General features: G+C 39.7%; 2 long non-coding RNA genes across 2 annotated transcripts; both read left to right on the forward strand.

The window, feature by feature from the left end:
• The first annotated feature begins 110 nt into the window (after window positions 1–110).
• On the forward strand, window positions 111–9,035 carry LOC109550944 (uncharacterized). Its single transcript, XR_002177641.2, has 2 exons — window positions 111–263; window positions 8,454–9,035. It is a non-coding gene; the product is annotated as an uncharacterized lncRNA (long non-coding RNA).
• A 2,819-nt stretch (window positions 9,036–11,854) lies between these two features.
• Window positions 11,855–13,593, forward strand: LOC141279296 (uncharacterized). Its single transcript, XR_012333262.1, has 2 exons — window positions 11,855–11,956; window positions 12,895–13,593. It is a non-coding gene; the product is annotated as an uncharacterized lncRNA (long non-coding RNA).
• The last annotated feature ends 2,367 nt before the right edge of the window (window positions 13,594–15,960 follow it).

Genomic DNA, 15,960 nt, shown 5'->3' on the forward strand with positions numbered 1-15,960 from the left:
GAATATATTATTTTGCAGAGATAGGTGTGGTCATATCGTAAGCACTATTTTATGGGCGGGAAATCTGAGGCTGAAAGAGCTTAACTGACTTGCAGGAAGTCACACAGCCTTGACAAAGCCAGCATTCAGCCATATCTGATTCCACATCCCATCCTTTTTCTACTGTGGGACTAGGCTCTGTGCTGGGTGTCTGTTTTCTCCAACAGAGATGGGGGAGGTGCTGCAGTAGCTTTGCTCTTGGCTCCCTCTATGGAGCTACTCAGGTGAGTAATGGGGCCTCGGGGCAGGAAAGGTGTCTGGTTTTTTTGCCACCTGGTCCTGGACACCTAGCCCTGAAAATGATTTACATGACTCACGTAGTTCTTTCCATTTAGAATGGAACTTCGGTCCTGCTTAACGGATGACACAGCAAATGAGCAAGCTGGGTGTCCATCCCTGTGAATTTTGACAGTCTTGTAATCACTTGGCTGTCCACAGAACTGGGAGAGATTTTTGCTTTCCTCTTGTCTCTGAGTCAGCAAGTAGTTAGTTACTGAAATCACATCCGATAACAAGTCCAGGCAACTGCTGACTGCATTGTTCCCGGGTACCTTGTTTTCTATGGTCGGTCAAAACACAAACAGCAGGGTGTAGAAATTGATTACCTAAAGACAAGGGAGACAACATAGTCCAATTGAACAGATCAAGCAAGAATTATTGCCTTCTATAATCTCTACCTTCAGCAGGATTTTAATAAAAGTCCATCTTCTCTCATTCATAGCTTTCTACATCACTGGCTCCAGGAGCCTCACGTTGGGGTAAATGAGCGTGGAGTTCGGCATTCTTCTTCATTCGTCCTTCGAGGCAGGGCCGTGTCTTGCTCAGCTTCTGTTCCCTGCAGTGCTGAGCAGGATGTCTTGTAATATCAGATTTTCATCTTATCTCACCTGGACTATTGCAATCTGTCTCCCAATGGTCACCCCCCTTCCATATCTCCTCTGTGCAGCCCATTTTCCATGCTGTCTCCTGTATTATCTTTAAAAACACATCTTTTTATTCAAAGAGAAGTAGTGACTCTTTTCATTTGATTAGATTCATGGTGTTGCCAATATGGCAAAGGTAGCACCATGCACGGCAGTGCATTTAAAGACGCCCACTGCTATGGCCAAAAGAAAAGAAAAAAATATATTGTAAGGTTGTCAACTGCTGCGGGAAAAAATCCATATTCTTTAGGAGGTTATAAAAGACCATTTGTATCCTGGCTCCGGTACCTGCAGGTGGACTTCTCACTATTCTCTTTCCTTCTCTGCCTTACCTGAAAGGACCTCTTAGTCACTCTCCTTATATCTCCCAGCACCTGCAGTAGGCTTGGACATAAAGCAGTGCTCAAGAAATACTGCGCAGTAGATGATAGCTCTTTTGGCCTGTTAAGAGCTCTATTAATTCTATAAGCCTTCAAAGGAGACTTCTACTAATTCCTAGGAATTCTTTCTTCATAACAGAGGAGGTATAAGAATGGTAAATAAATGTCACTATTTCTTCTTCCCTTCAGAGTGAAACCACTGATTCTTTCAACCTGTGTCTTAAACTTTTTTAAATTGAAGTTTAGTTGATTTACAATATTGTGTTAGTTTCAGGTGTACAGAAAAGTGATTCAGTGATATTTATATATATATATATTTTTCCAGTTCTTTTCCGTTATAGGTTATTACAAGATATTGAATTTATGTTCCCTGTGCTATACAACAGTAAACGCTTGTTGTTTATTTTATATATAGTCGTGTGTATCTGTTAATCCCAAACTCCTAATTTATCCCTCCCTTTGGTAACCTTGGGTTTGTTTTCTATGTTTGTGAGTCTGTTTCTGTTTTGCATTAGTTTTTAGATTCCACATATAAGTGATATTATATAATATTAGTCTTTCTCTGTGTCTTAAAATTTTTTAAGGCCAAATTTTTATTTTAAAATCGCAGAAGTGCCCACCTCTCAAAGTGGAAGAAATTCGTAAAGAAATAGCAAGGGTGCTAAGTTTCCTAACATTAGACGGTTTAGTGAAATGGAATTTGAAAGGATTTAATGGTCATTTAAACTTGAACTGCTAATTATTTTCTTAGGAAAACAAAAATAAGTAAATAAAGGAAAGAAAACATAAATGAAAGTTCTCCATAAGATACTAAAGATGGTACATGCTTTACAAACCACATTGGGGTCAGCAGTACCCTAAACGCTGTTCTAGGAAATGGATGATTTAAGACCACCAAGAGAATCTTAAAATTTAGCCAATTTCAGATTAGTATATGTATTTGTAAATTTAATGATATATTAATGATTTTACCATCAAAATATCCTATCTATTATGTGTGACCACTCACATAAGCAAATTGACATTATAATAGAATCAAGTATTAAACTCTTTAATTCTATACTGATAGGCATTATTTAAAAACTAAACCACGGACCCCAAAAAACCTAGGGAAAATGTGTAGCAAATTTGACAACAGCTTTATTGGAATACAATTCACAAATCATAGAATTCCACCTTTTTTTTTTCTTTTGGCTGTGCCTAGCAGCTCTGCGGGATCTTAGTTCCCCAACCAGTGATCGAATCCGTGCTCCCTGCAGTGGAAACGTGGAGTCCTAACCACTGGACTGCCAGGGAGTCCCCTCCACTTTTAATTTTCCTTTCTTTAAACACTTTGCATTTATTTACATTTGAGAAAATTCCTAGAGGAGTGTATACATGGCACTGTGTAACAAGGGATCTTCCTTTTTCCAGAGCAGCAGGTTGTAGTCATTCTAAAACTAAAAAAACTTTTGTACGTTATTCCAATAGCGTATACTTATCGAGTTTAATCAAATGCAAATGAATAATAAAAATCATTGAAGATACTTTTCACAAGTTGGTTTCTAAGCAACAAAATTTATATTAACACTGGTAAGGCTTAAGTAAAATTCTGTCACATTTATAAACACACATAAACATTTATTGACTGTTTACTATGTGTCATATGCCGTCCTAAGCAATTTAGTACTGTGCTACCTCATTTGATCTTTACAAGAACTATATCAGATAGGTACTATTATTTTTCCCATTTTCTGGATGAGGAAATTGAAGCATTTATCCAAGTGTGCATAGCTAATAAGTGACAGAACCAGGATTCGAAGTGATTTAGGCCAACTCAAAGCTGTGCTATCAAGTATTATGCTAAGCTGCTTCTCTGGGAAAATAGTACAGGGAATTAAACTGTGGCTTTTAAATATGAAATCATCAGTGTTTTCTGAGTCTGTCAAGCACCCTGTAAATGGAAGTCTTTGTGAAAATTAAATACAGATTGAGCTTTTTCCTCCCCACTTCTGGACCACCTCTCTCTCTCATGAAGCTTGACCTGGTTTTTAGCCATATTCTACCCCCTCCGTTTTGAGGACTCCACTCATCTGTGGGGTGCTTCTTTTCACTACTTCTAGATTTAACAAGATATATTTTAATTTGGGGTCATTTCATTAGGAATGAAAAAGCAAATTCATAAGGAACATAGTTTTTATATAACAGTTTTATATAACAGATGGAAGCACTCCTTATTCTGAAGCTCAGTCTTGTTTTTTCTTGTATTGGTTTTTTCTCCTCAGTTTTACTGACTTCACTGACTTCTCTTTCGGGTACTCATGTTCATTTCTTCTAGATTTACGAATGTATATTTTTATAACTCTTGACCATATCGTTAGGCATGAAATAGCAAATTAAAAGGGACGTAGGGGTTTTTTTTTGTTTTTTGTTTTTGTTTGTTTGTTTTGCGGTATGCGGGCCCCTCACTGTTGTGGCCTCTCCCGTTGCGGAGCACAGGCTCCGGACGCGCAGGCCCAGTGGCCATGACTAACGGGCCCAGCTGCTCCGCGGCATGTGGATCTTCCCGGACCGGGGCATGAATCCGCGTTCCCTGCATCGGCAGGCGGACTCTCAACCACTGCACCACCAGGGAAGCCCGGGACATAGGTTTTATAACCGATAGAAGAGGTAATTTTTTTTTTATTATTTAGGCTTTAAAAACATTTAGTGTTTTTATTTGTGGTACGCGGGCCTCTCACTGTTGTGGCCTCTCCCGTTGCGGAGCACAGGCTCCGGACGCGCAGGCTCAGCGGCCGTGGCTCACGGGCCCAGCCACTCTGTGGCATGTGGGATCTTTCCAGACCGGGGCACAGAACCCGTATCTCCTGCATCGACAGGCGGACTCTCAACCAGTGCGCCACCAGGGAAGCCCTATTTAGTGTTTTTCAATAGCTGACTGGTATTCAGAAGTCAGTATGAAAGATACAGAAGGGCCTTCAGTGAAAAATGAGTCCCCTGTTGTTTTTTATTCTGCCTTTGATAGAAGTGACTGTTGTTACCATGTTATTATCATGTTGTGGGAGAGATTTATCCTCAAGAAAGTACCTTGAGGGGCTTCCCTGGTGGCGCTAGTGCTTGAGAGTCCGCCTGCTGATACAGGGGACGCGGGTTCGTGCCCCGGTCCGGGAGGATCCCACACATCACGGAGCGGTTAGGCCTGTGAGTCATGGCCGCTGAGCCTGCGCGTCCGGAGCCTGTGCTCTGCAACGGGAGAGGCCACAACAGTGAGGACCCCGCGTACCACAAAAAAAAAAAAAAGCATCTTGTCCTCAGTTTCTTAGACTTACTTTTAAATGACTGCCTCCTACTTGTTTTGTTTCAGCATTTTAATGGTACTAGTCCATTGCCTTATGTTGTCCTTTCTTTCCAATAACAGGTCATCAGATATTGTATTGTTGTTCAATGGTTTGTTTCTATTTATTTATTTATTTATTGAAGTACAGTTGATTTATTTAATGTTGTGTTAATTACTGCTGTACAGCAAAGTGACTCAGTTATACATATATATACATTCTTTTTCATACTCTTTTCCATTATGGTTTATCACAGGATATTGACTGTAGTTCCCTGTGCTATACAGTAGGACCTTGTTGTGTATCCATTCTATATATACCAGTTTGCATCTGCTAATCCCAAACTCCCAATCCATCCTTCCCCCAACCTCCTCCCCTTGATAAACACGAGTCTATTCTCTATGTCCCTGATTCTGTTTCTGTTTTGCAGATAGGTTCATTTTTGTCATATTTTAGATTCCACGTATAAGTGATATCATATGGTATTTGTCTTTCTCTTTCTGACTTACTTCACTTTTTTTTTTTAATTAACACACCAGTTTTGTTATTTTTTAAAATTTTTGGCTGCAATGGGTCTTTGTTGCTGTGCACAGGCTCTCTCTAGTTGTGACGAGTGGGGGCTACCCTTCATTGCGGTGCGCATGCTTCTCATTGAGGTGGCTTCTCTTGTTGTGGAGCATGGGCTGTAGGTGTGTGGGCTTCAGTAGTTGTGGCGTGTGGGCTCAGTAGTTGTGGCTCCCAGGCTCTAGAGCACAGGCTCAGCAGTTGTGGTGCATGGGCTTAGTTGCTCTGCAGCATGTGGGATCTTCCTGGACCAGGGCTTGAACCCATGTCCCCTGCATTGGCAGGTGGTTTCTTAACCACTGCACCACCAGGGAAGCCCCTGACTTACTTCATTCAGTATGATAATGTCTAGTTGCCTCCATGTTGCTGCAAAGGGCATTATTTCATTCTTTTTCATGGCTGAGTAGTATTCCATTGTATATGTATATACCACATCTTCTTTATCCTCAATGGTTTATTTCTTAAGCTCTGTGAGGCTACATGGATTTTCATTCTATTATTCCTTATATCTTTTGGTATGAAATATTTCATGATCAATTTAAAATATTATGTAACTATCAAAAAGTTACATATAAAGCCAATATAATAACATGGAAAACATTGCTATAAAATCACAATGTATAAATTAAAAATAATGACAACTATGTAAAAGCCACAAAAAATCTGGCAAAGCAAGACCCCCCCCCAAAGTTAACACCTTTTCCTTTGAATGGTGGTATTATTACTTCCTTTTAAAAAATATTTCATCTATTTTCTTTTATGATTGGCATTGTACTATAACTTAAAAATAGTAAACTTATTTTTAAAAACAAGCACAATATATTTATTAGGTAGTAAACCATTTGCACTATTATATTGCATTTGATTTATAAGTTAATATCCCACTTACCTTGGGATCTAGAATCATATGTGAACTGTAAAAGGATGGGGAGGGCAGAGATGGAGTTCACTGGTACTGAAGTTAGTTGACAGAGGGGTGTGAAAGCTGGGTGGACCAAGGGTTGCTGCTAGAGATTCTTGAAATTTATGAAGAAGATTTTTCTGATGGTCATGGATAATTGAAGTTGGCTTCCAGTGAGATTTGAGGTAGCAGTAAATGTCCTCAGAGTCAATGTGCAACATAAATTAACTTCGTTGCAAGAAAGAATAAATGAATAAGTCAGGGCTAACATTGAAATGGAGGCTCTGAACTCAAGCTTAGATATTAGAATATTCTCGAAGTTTCCAATGAATCTTAGACTTCTAGAATATTCACAGGTCTTTGAGAGCATCTGTTTTAACTTCCTCATGTGATAATTGAGCAAACTAAACGCCAGCCAAGTAAGCAAAAGAATGAACTCTTCTCATTTCTTTAATTGTATTAGTTCCTGTGTCAAAACCAAACCAAACAGTGCCCTAAAATTTTCACAGGAAAATATACTACAAATTCCTTGGTCTGCTCTTTGCCAGTCATAGAAAACCCTCGACAATCTGGCTCCAACCTCTCTTTCTACCTGATCCCACATTAATCCTCTAGAAATGCATGGAGTTTCTGCTATCCTCTGCTTCCCAACCTCACCACCTGCGTTGACACCATTGTCTCCCTCACCAATAAGGCCCTCATCCCTTCTCTCTGCCTATTGAAAATAACTTATCTTTCAAGATACAACTAAAACACTTGGTGGGTTGGTTATTATCCAGATGCAACATAATGAGTGTCTTGATTTGGCTGACGGTGTGGAAATAAAGTAGAATGGAAAAAAATTTGTGCTAGAGATGGGGAAGAATGAAGAAGCCATGGGGGATAATAATAATATCGATAATAATAATAATAAATAGAATGCCAAAAATAGCTACTAACATTTATTGTATGCTTACTATGTGCAACACCCTGTGTGAACCATTTTTATATTCATGATCACACTTAATAATATTCTCAATAACTCTGTGAAATACTGTATCAGTTAGGATTGTGTTACATATAATTGAGAACACTTTTACAAGAGTTTAAGAAGTCAATTTGGTTATTTTTCTTCTTCCATTTTAAAAAATTTGTTTTATTTTTTATTTTAAAAAAATTTTATTGGAGTATAGTTGATGTACAACGTTGTGTTAGTTTCAGGTGTGCGGCAAAGTGAATCATATACCTATACCCACTCTTTTTTTTCTTCCATTTAATGAAGAGCCCAGTCCAGTTTTATGTGTTACTCAATGACATCACTAAGAATCCTATCTTCTTTCTTCACTCTTCTCAGCATATGTCTTTCATTTTCATGGTCATAGTATCACTGACACTTCTCCAGACATTGCATCTGCCTCCCAGAGAGAAAGGACAATGAATATCTCTTCTCAAGGACTTCCATCAGCATCTTTTTGGTCAGAACTATGTCTTATCGTTACCTCTAGCTGCAAAGGAGGCTGTGAGATCACTAAATAAAATTTTGTTAATAAGGAAGAAGGAGGATGGATAATTTGGAAAACAACCCTCAAGGTTATCCTCATATTATAGATGAGGAAAGTGAGGTGTGAGAATGCTTAGAAACAGTGTTGGAAGTAGGTCTGACAGCAGAGCCCAAGTTATTAACTATTTACATTACACAGCACTATTTTTAAAATGGCTTTTGTCCTGCTCTCCACTTAAGATGGTGTGTAAAAGATTGGAACACACTTTTTGCCCCCTTTTCCTTCTCTGGCGCCTTCTCTTCCTCTTTGCTGCTGTCTTTCCCCCTCAGATCTCAGAGAGGAGGCTGCAGTTTTTAGTTAGGGCTGGAGGGAAAAAAACTGGTATATTTCTTCATTTTCTTTCCCATTTGAAATCCTCGATATTGTTTTAGGAAACAAGAGAGAGGATGATTTTAATAGGATTTGGTAAGTGATTAAGTATGGAGCTTGACATAGAGTCAAACAAAATCTTTTGGTTTTGATCACAAGTTGTTTGGGTCATGGAAGATACATATGAATAAGATAGAGGAATTGTTAAATTTCTAGTGTTAAGTTTCAGGCGTTGGTAAAACTTCCAGATAGGTAATTGGATAATCGTTGGGTGAGTCAATCATAAGACGCAGAGGAGAAGAAAAGTAAGGTGAATGTATGAGAAAGCGTTAATCCTGTCCCCACTGGAATAATAAAATGTATTTGTTTTGCTTATTTCTAAACTTGTTTGTAACAAGGCTTTATATGCCTGAGGATGAAAAAAAAGAGAGGGTAATATTTCAGTCTTGAAGATAACAAAACAATGACTTTTTTTTTAAAAGGAGCATCATCAATTTACATCTATGTCTGCACTGGGAGAGCTGACAGCATCTTATGAAACTCTGTGAACCAATTCTATGGACTGGGGCGATGGAAGAAACACAAAAATAGGGAATTCAATCAGAGAGCTCCCATGCTGTATGACACCACGAAATCAGATTCAGACCTCTCAAGAGTGGGGAGGGTGTTACTTTTCATCATCTCGTGAATATATTCTTTATTCCAAGTATGGCAAAAGTCAATGCCGTAAGTGTTTACTCTCCTGTCTTCGTCAGACATTAGGGTATATTGATAAACACAGTATTAGAATCATCTTAATGGGTGAAATTTTCTGAGCTCTGCATAGGGTACTCTTCGGGTGTGTCGTATTTTTTGCTGTTACTTATAGTGTGGTCCATGGACCAGCGGCAACAGCATCTGTTAGAAATGCAGAGTCTCAGAGCCTACCCCAGAACTTCCGAATTACAATCTGCATTTTATACAGGATCCCTACACGATCTGTATGTGAATTAAAATTTGGAAAGCACTGATGTAACCAATTAAGAAAGTGTATGGAATGCATTATAAAAGCCCCTTGGTTTTCAGTAACTGTTATAAAGGAGTGATTATTGGTATTTGTGGGATCCTGGACTCCCTGGAAGGTGCTGGAAACTATGAAATCTCCTCTCAGAAGAAATGCACATAAGAAGTTGAACATGGTACTTTGCCTAAAAGTTTTTAGAGGGATTCATAGTCTCAAGGCTAAAAGCCAGGGTCTTATTTTCCTTTTCTAACCTGGAGGAACACTTTCCAACAACTGACATGTGAGTGGGCTGATTAACTAGGGCATGAACACAATCTGAATAGTTGAGACGCTTCCATGTGTGTCACTTTTGTGTGAACAAACAAACAAAACTAAAAAGTATTTTTTCTAGAAACCTAGTCACCAGCAGTGACTGCATTTGTAGGTACTAGTGATTCATGTTTCTTCCTGGTGAGGAAATAAAAAATTTTAAACGTAAAAAATAACTTGATTTTGTCTGGACCGAAATGAAAAGAAATTTGATGCCAGCCTAGAATTTGAAAGCAGCCTTGAGGGGAAAGAATCCTGCTTAATTCTCAAGCTCTCGGGTGGTTATTTTAATACGATAAGAAAGAGAAGAGAATATTTACATTCCATGACCACAGGAGTAGAGTAAATAAAAAACACTGGGAAGGAGCAGGAAAGGTCTTACTTAAATTTAAATCTATGCAGGACCTGTCTCTTGTTAATATTTACTGAGAAGGAGCAAAAAGCTTAAACAACTTAAAATCCACACATCATGGTTGGCATTAAAAACAATGGAGTTTTTCCCTCATTTCTTACAGTCTCCTATTTTTAATAGGGAAACGTTGTCCTCACTTACAGAGGATTATTTCTCTAACCAGTGGGACTCACTTTGCTTCCTCTCAGTCTTTAAAATTATGCATTCATGGCCCTGGTAACAGTAACGCTGCTCTACTCTTCTTTGTCGCCATATGTGCTGGAAAAAATCCACCCCAATGTTTTTCATCTGATTTACATCAGCAATATCTATTTCTGAGGATTATTCATGGATTACCCATCAATATTCAGAACAATGTTTCTGTGGATCTTAATCTTTGCTATATTTGGCTTCGGATTTTGTTTTCTAAAAAATTTTCCATTTCCTTTCTCCCACTCAGCAGAAGACTAACCCCAGTTAACTGTTTGGTTGGCCAATATATTTGCAATCTCACTTAGATCAAAAGGTGCTATCCACATGAAAGGCACAGCAGCTGAAGCGGTACAGAAAGAAGGGCTTAACTCAAAATAGAAATTGCCCAGCATTTATTTTTTTAAATTAAGCTTTAAGTAAACCAAAAAGGTTGCTCTGAATGTTTCATTGTGAAAATTCTTAGAAAGTATTTTCTTCAGTGTTTTCTGGGAGCTTTTCGAAAACTGGTCATTCACATCTTCTTAGCTTACTCTAGTGAACTTGGTGGTGGTTTTTTTGTTTGTTTCTTTTTTCATTTTGCTCCCCAATACTACTTTTCCCATCAGAATCTGCAGTTGTCTTTCTCTTCTATCCACGGTCATGTCCTTCTGTCATTTTCTCCCATGATCGTTCAGCTAGAGGGGAAGCCAAATCATGAACAGGAGGAAAAAGTTGGCAAAAGACCACAGCTTTGTTTAAAACGGTCTACATTTAATACAGCTCTTTGGCTTCTGCCTAGAAAGTAACCTTCTCTCATAAACAACCAGCAAGGCAGCAACTCCAGTGGTTTAGCCACAAGTGAAAGCACAGAGGGGGCTTCAGGGCTGCTTCCTACAAACCACTTGGGAACCAAACAGGAGGGATCAGAGAAAGGAGAATTGTAGATCTCCCAGCTGTATTTCCTGTCGTGAGGGAGGAGTGCAGAGAGGATCAAAAGTAACCTTGACAGGGCTTCCCTGGTGGCGCAGTGGTTGGGGGTCCGCCTGCCGGTGCAGGGGACACGGGTTCGTGCCCCGGTCCGGGAGGATCCCACATGCCGCGGAGCAGCTGGGCCCGTGAGCCATGGCCGCTCGGCCTGCGCTTCCGGAGCCTGTGCTCCGCGGCGGGAGAGGCCACAGCGGTGAGAGGCCCGCGTACCGTAAAAAAAAAAAAAGTAACCTTGGCAAGGGGCAGAGCACAGGCAACATGGTAAAGCAGGTCAGGCATGCCTGGAGCAGAAACCTCGCCCCGGGATCCAGAAAATCCTGCTGAATAACTGAGCCACCTCGCACTTCTCACTTCTTAAAGGACAAAGCTAAGCGCGTAGCAGGCTTTCCATACCTACGTATTTCTCTATGGTGCTTCCTATGATTCTTGTTAGTGTTAAGGAAAACTACTCATTTGTATTTAGTTATTGTGTGTGTGGTCACCATTTCAAACTCTCTTATAGACCCAATGGTATATCAACACATATGCTCTGGATTTCTGCCCGTAATGCTGACTTTTTTCCTCCTTTCGAATAATTACCTCGTTTTTGTTTTCTGTGTTATTGCAGTGGTTTGAGCTTCCAGGGCAGTGTTAAATACTTGCAGTAAGTGTGGCATTGTTGTTCTCTCCTTTTAATAGAAATGTTTTAGTTGATTATCATAAGTTGTATACTATAGTGGGTTGAATTGTGTCCCCTGAAAAGATATGTTAAAGTCCTAACTTTTGGTACCTGTGAATAGGGACCTTATTTGCTAATGTAATCAAGTTAAGGTGAGCCCTAAATCCAGTGATCCTCTCAGGCGAAGGAGATTTGGAGACACACACATGCAGGCAGAGGGAAGACAGCCATGTGATGGCAGAGGCAGAAACTGGAGTGATGACACTACAGGCCAAGGAATGCCAAGGATTGCCAGCCACCAGCAGAAGCTGGGATACAGCAAGAAAGGATTCTTCCCCAGGCCCTTCAGAATGAACATGACCTTGCCAGTACCTTGTCTTTGAACTTCTAGCCTCCAGAACTGTGAGAGAATAGATGTCTATTGTTTCAAGCCATCCAGTTTATGGTAATTTGCTCCTAGAAAACTAATACAGATACTGTTTGTGGGTTTGTTTGTTTTTTTTCCGGTATGCGGGCCTCTCACTGTTGTGGCCTCTCCCGTTGCAGAGCACAGGCTCCAGACGCGCAGGCTCTGCGGCCATGGCTCACAGGCCCAGCCGCTCCAGGCATGTGGGATCCTCCCGGGCCGGGGCACGAACCCACGTCCCCTGCATCGCAGGCAGACTCTCAACCCCTGCGCCACCAGGGAAGCCCATGTTTGTGTTTTAAAACAGATATTTAAGAAGAGCAGTTCTCTTTGATTATATTTTAAGAAACTAACAATGAGTACTCTTTTATCTATTGAATACTTGCTAAATTTGTATTTTGGTTTTTATGTCTTTATATATTTTTATACACATAGATTATTTTATATAAATCCACAAATATGATGCTATGATATCCTGGATTTTATGTTTTTAATGTTGTAGGGGTTTTTTTGTTGTTGTTTTTTGGTATTTTTGCTTTTTTTGCTTGGCATTCTCCTCCCTTTCTCCCCCCCATGCCCTCCCCACATTACCCTAACCCAGGGAACTAGATCCCGCATACATGCTGCAACGAAGATCCCGCACATCACAACTAAGACCCAGCGCAGCCAAATAAATAAATATTTTAGAAAATAAAGTAATACCTAATAATTAATTTCCATTTGCCTGATGCTTAAAGTTTGAGTATGTTTTATATAGTTTTGGACATTTGGATTTGCTCGTCTGCCTTGAAATTTTAATACACCTTGTCCATTTTACTTTTGGGTTGTTTGCCTTTTCTTACAAATTTATAAGATATTTGTTTTTGTGCTCTGTATAGCAAAAATTTTAATATATTGTTTATTGACTTGTTTGTGGTATATATAGCCAAAGTTTTTATTTACATGCAACTAAAATATGCCTATTGTCTCTATTATAGATGTTTTCCCCCATTACAGCTCCTTGGTTTCCGGTCTTGGTGAAGAAGGTTGCCAATGTTCCTAGAAGAGATGGCACATATAATGAATTAGATTGTCTTAGAAGATTTTTATTGTTTCATTGTTATATTTAAGTCTTTTAGTATTTTTTGTTTATATTATGTTTACCCAAAAAACCTAAGAGACTTTGGTAAATCCTAATCATATTATAAACAAATGGAGATTGAATTCTCCTTTTCAAATTCATAACCAATTAAAAAAAATTTCTTGACTGACTATAACTGTCAGAAATCCCCAAAACAATCCGAACAGCCTTACTGAGGTATAAGTGACATTAAACTGCACATGTTTAAAGTGAGCACCTTAATCAGCTTTGAAAAATGTACACATCCATGAAGCCATCACCATAGTCAAGAAAGTGAACATACTCACCTTCAAAAGTTTCCTTCTGAACCTTTGTGATCCCTCTCCCTCCTCCCAACCCCACAGGCAATCAGATCTGCTTCCTATCACTACACGTTAGTTTGACTTTGTCTAGAATTTTATATAAATGGAATCATGAAGTATGTACTCTCTCTCTCTCTCTTTTTTTTTTTTGGTCTGGCTTATTTTACTCAGCATAATTATTTTGAGATGAATTTACATGATGGTATGTATCAATAGTTTATTTCTTTTTTTATATAAATTTATTTATTTTTGGTTGCGTTGGGTCTTGGTCACTGTGTGCGGGCTTTCTCTAGTTGAGGCGAGTGGGGGCTATTCTTCATTGCCATGCGCGGGCTTCTCATTGCTTTGGCTTCTCTTGTTGCGGAGCACGGGCTCTAGAAGCATGGGCTTCAGTAGTTGTAGCACGTGGGCTCAGTAGTTGTGGCTAGTTGTGGCGCACGGGTTTAGTTGTTCCGTGGCATGTGGGATCTTCCTGGACCAGGGCTCGAACCCGTGTACCCTGCATTGGCAGATGGAGTCTTGACCACTGCGCCACCAGGGAAGCCCAATAGTTTATTTCTTTTTATTGCTGGGTAGCGCTCCATCGTGCAGATATACCACAATACATTTACCCATTCACCTGTTAATGGACATTCCATTCAGCATTGGTTCTCATGCGTAGAGGAGGCTTCTCCACACATTTTACATTCATGTTTATTACCTGGATGGGTTCTTCACATACAATAAGCAGTGGGATTCCGGAGGCTTTTCCACCCTTAATACATTCATAGTGTGTCTCATCTATACGGATGTTGTAATATTTAATGAAGCGTGGTTTCTGCGTGAAGGGTGTTGCCCATTTACTGTACTTATAGGGCATCTCTCAAATGAGGATTTTCACTTGCCATTGAATACTTTCTCACCTTCCTCCCATGCATAGGTTTATCTCCAGTAAGACCTCGCTAGCATCTAATAAGGCTTGACTTCTAAATATGACTTTTCTCATACCTACTACATTGATAAGATTTCTCTCTTGCATGGATTTGATGAATACTGAGGTTTTCCCCTTTGTCTGCAGATTTCCCACGTTCATTACATTCAGGGAGTTTCTTTCTAGTATGAATGTTTTGATCCATAGTGAGGCATTGCCTCTAGGTAAAGACATTTCCACATTGATTATACTCAGGAGGCTCTTTCCAGTATGGATATTCTCATGCTTTGTGAGGTGTGATTTGCTATTGGAGCGGGGGGTGCCCTCTTCCTTTAGATGCACGGTGTCCCTCCAGCATGCCTTCTTAGATTTCTAATGAGAAATGACATGTGAGTACAAGCTTTCCTTCTCCTTATAATGATGCGTGTAAGCTTTTTCTATGACAGCTGAAGTCTTTTCCACCTTTATCACTTTTATATGATTTCTCCTTGTATGGATTCTGAAATGTAGAGTGAGGGATGAGATTCAAGAGAACACTTGAGGGACTCTCCTGGTGGCGCACTGGTTAAGCATCCACCTGCCAGTGCAGGGGACACGAGTTCCAGCCCTGGTCCGGGAAGATCCCACATGCTACGGAGCAACTAAGCCCGTGCGCCACAACTGCTGAAGGCCGCGTGCCACAACTACTGAAGCCTGCATGCCTGGAGCCTGTGCTCCGCAACAAGAGAAGCCACTGCAATGAGAAGCTCTCGGCAACTAGAGAAAGCCCGCGCACAGCCATGGAAGACGCTACTCAGCCAATAATTAAATAAATAAAATAAATCTATTTTTTTAAAAAAGAGAGAACACTTGAGTCTAGTCAGCACATGCTTGAATGTACAGTCTCCAGGACGCATATTCTCATGATCTCTGAGGTATTGCTTCAGGCTAAAGGCTTTTCTACACTAAATATATTCATGAGTTTTTCCTCCAGTATGAATTTTTTTAGCTTAAGGAGATTTGCTTTGGCTAGAGGCTTTCCAACATTCCTTAAATGCTACAGTTTCTCTTTAGTATTAATTCTCAGGTATCTGCTGACATCATATTTCTGAGAGAAGACTCTTCTCACAATGATTACCCCAGATGAGATCGCTACACACAGGAGGAACCATAGCAAACTTGTTATATTCATAATCGTTCTTGCTTACACAGATTCCCTCATACTGAAATCTAAGTTATGGTCCAAATTTTTCAGACTGAGCCATATTCATAAAAATGTTTTCTTGAAGGAAAAATGTTTGATGGGAAGTACTTTTCCTTTTTTTTCTTTAAGGAAGTACTTTTCAATTTCATACATTTTCTTTTTCCTTGACTGTATTTCAGGGAGAAAGATGCAGTTTGACTCAGGGTCTTCCTGCTGCTTTTATCGCTGCTTATTAACTTCCGCTGGATATCACCTCCTTTGCAGTTCTTTCTCCAACATCTGTGGCTCTAGCTGTTTGAACTGAAGATGGTATATCGAACCTGGGCCCCCTGCAGTAGAAACGCGGAGTCCTAACCACTGGAATGCCAGGGATAAAAACCTGCTTGTATTTTCCACTCCATAATTAAGTGTGTCCGATTTTATATAAAAATCATATTTTAATTTAATTATCTGCTCAATTCCTTGGCTTTTTCCTTTCACATCTTAAAAAACATACAACCAACAAGGAACTACTGTATAGCACAGGGA

The sequence above is a fragment of the Tursiops truncatus genome, chromosome 8 (assembly GCF_011762595.2).
Source record: "Tursiops truncatus isolate mTurTru1 chromosome 8, mTurTru1.mat.Y, whole genome shotgun sequence".
In the NCBI taxonomy this organism is placed as follows: Eukaryota; Metazoa; Chordata; class Mammalia; order Artiodactyla; family Delphinidae; genus Tursiops; species Tursiops truncatus.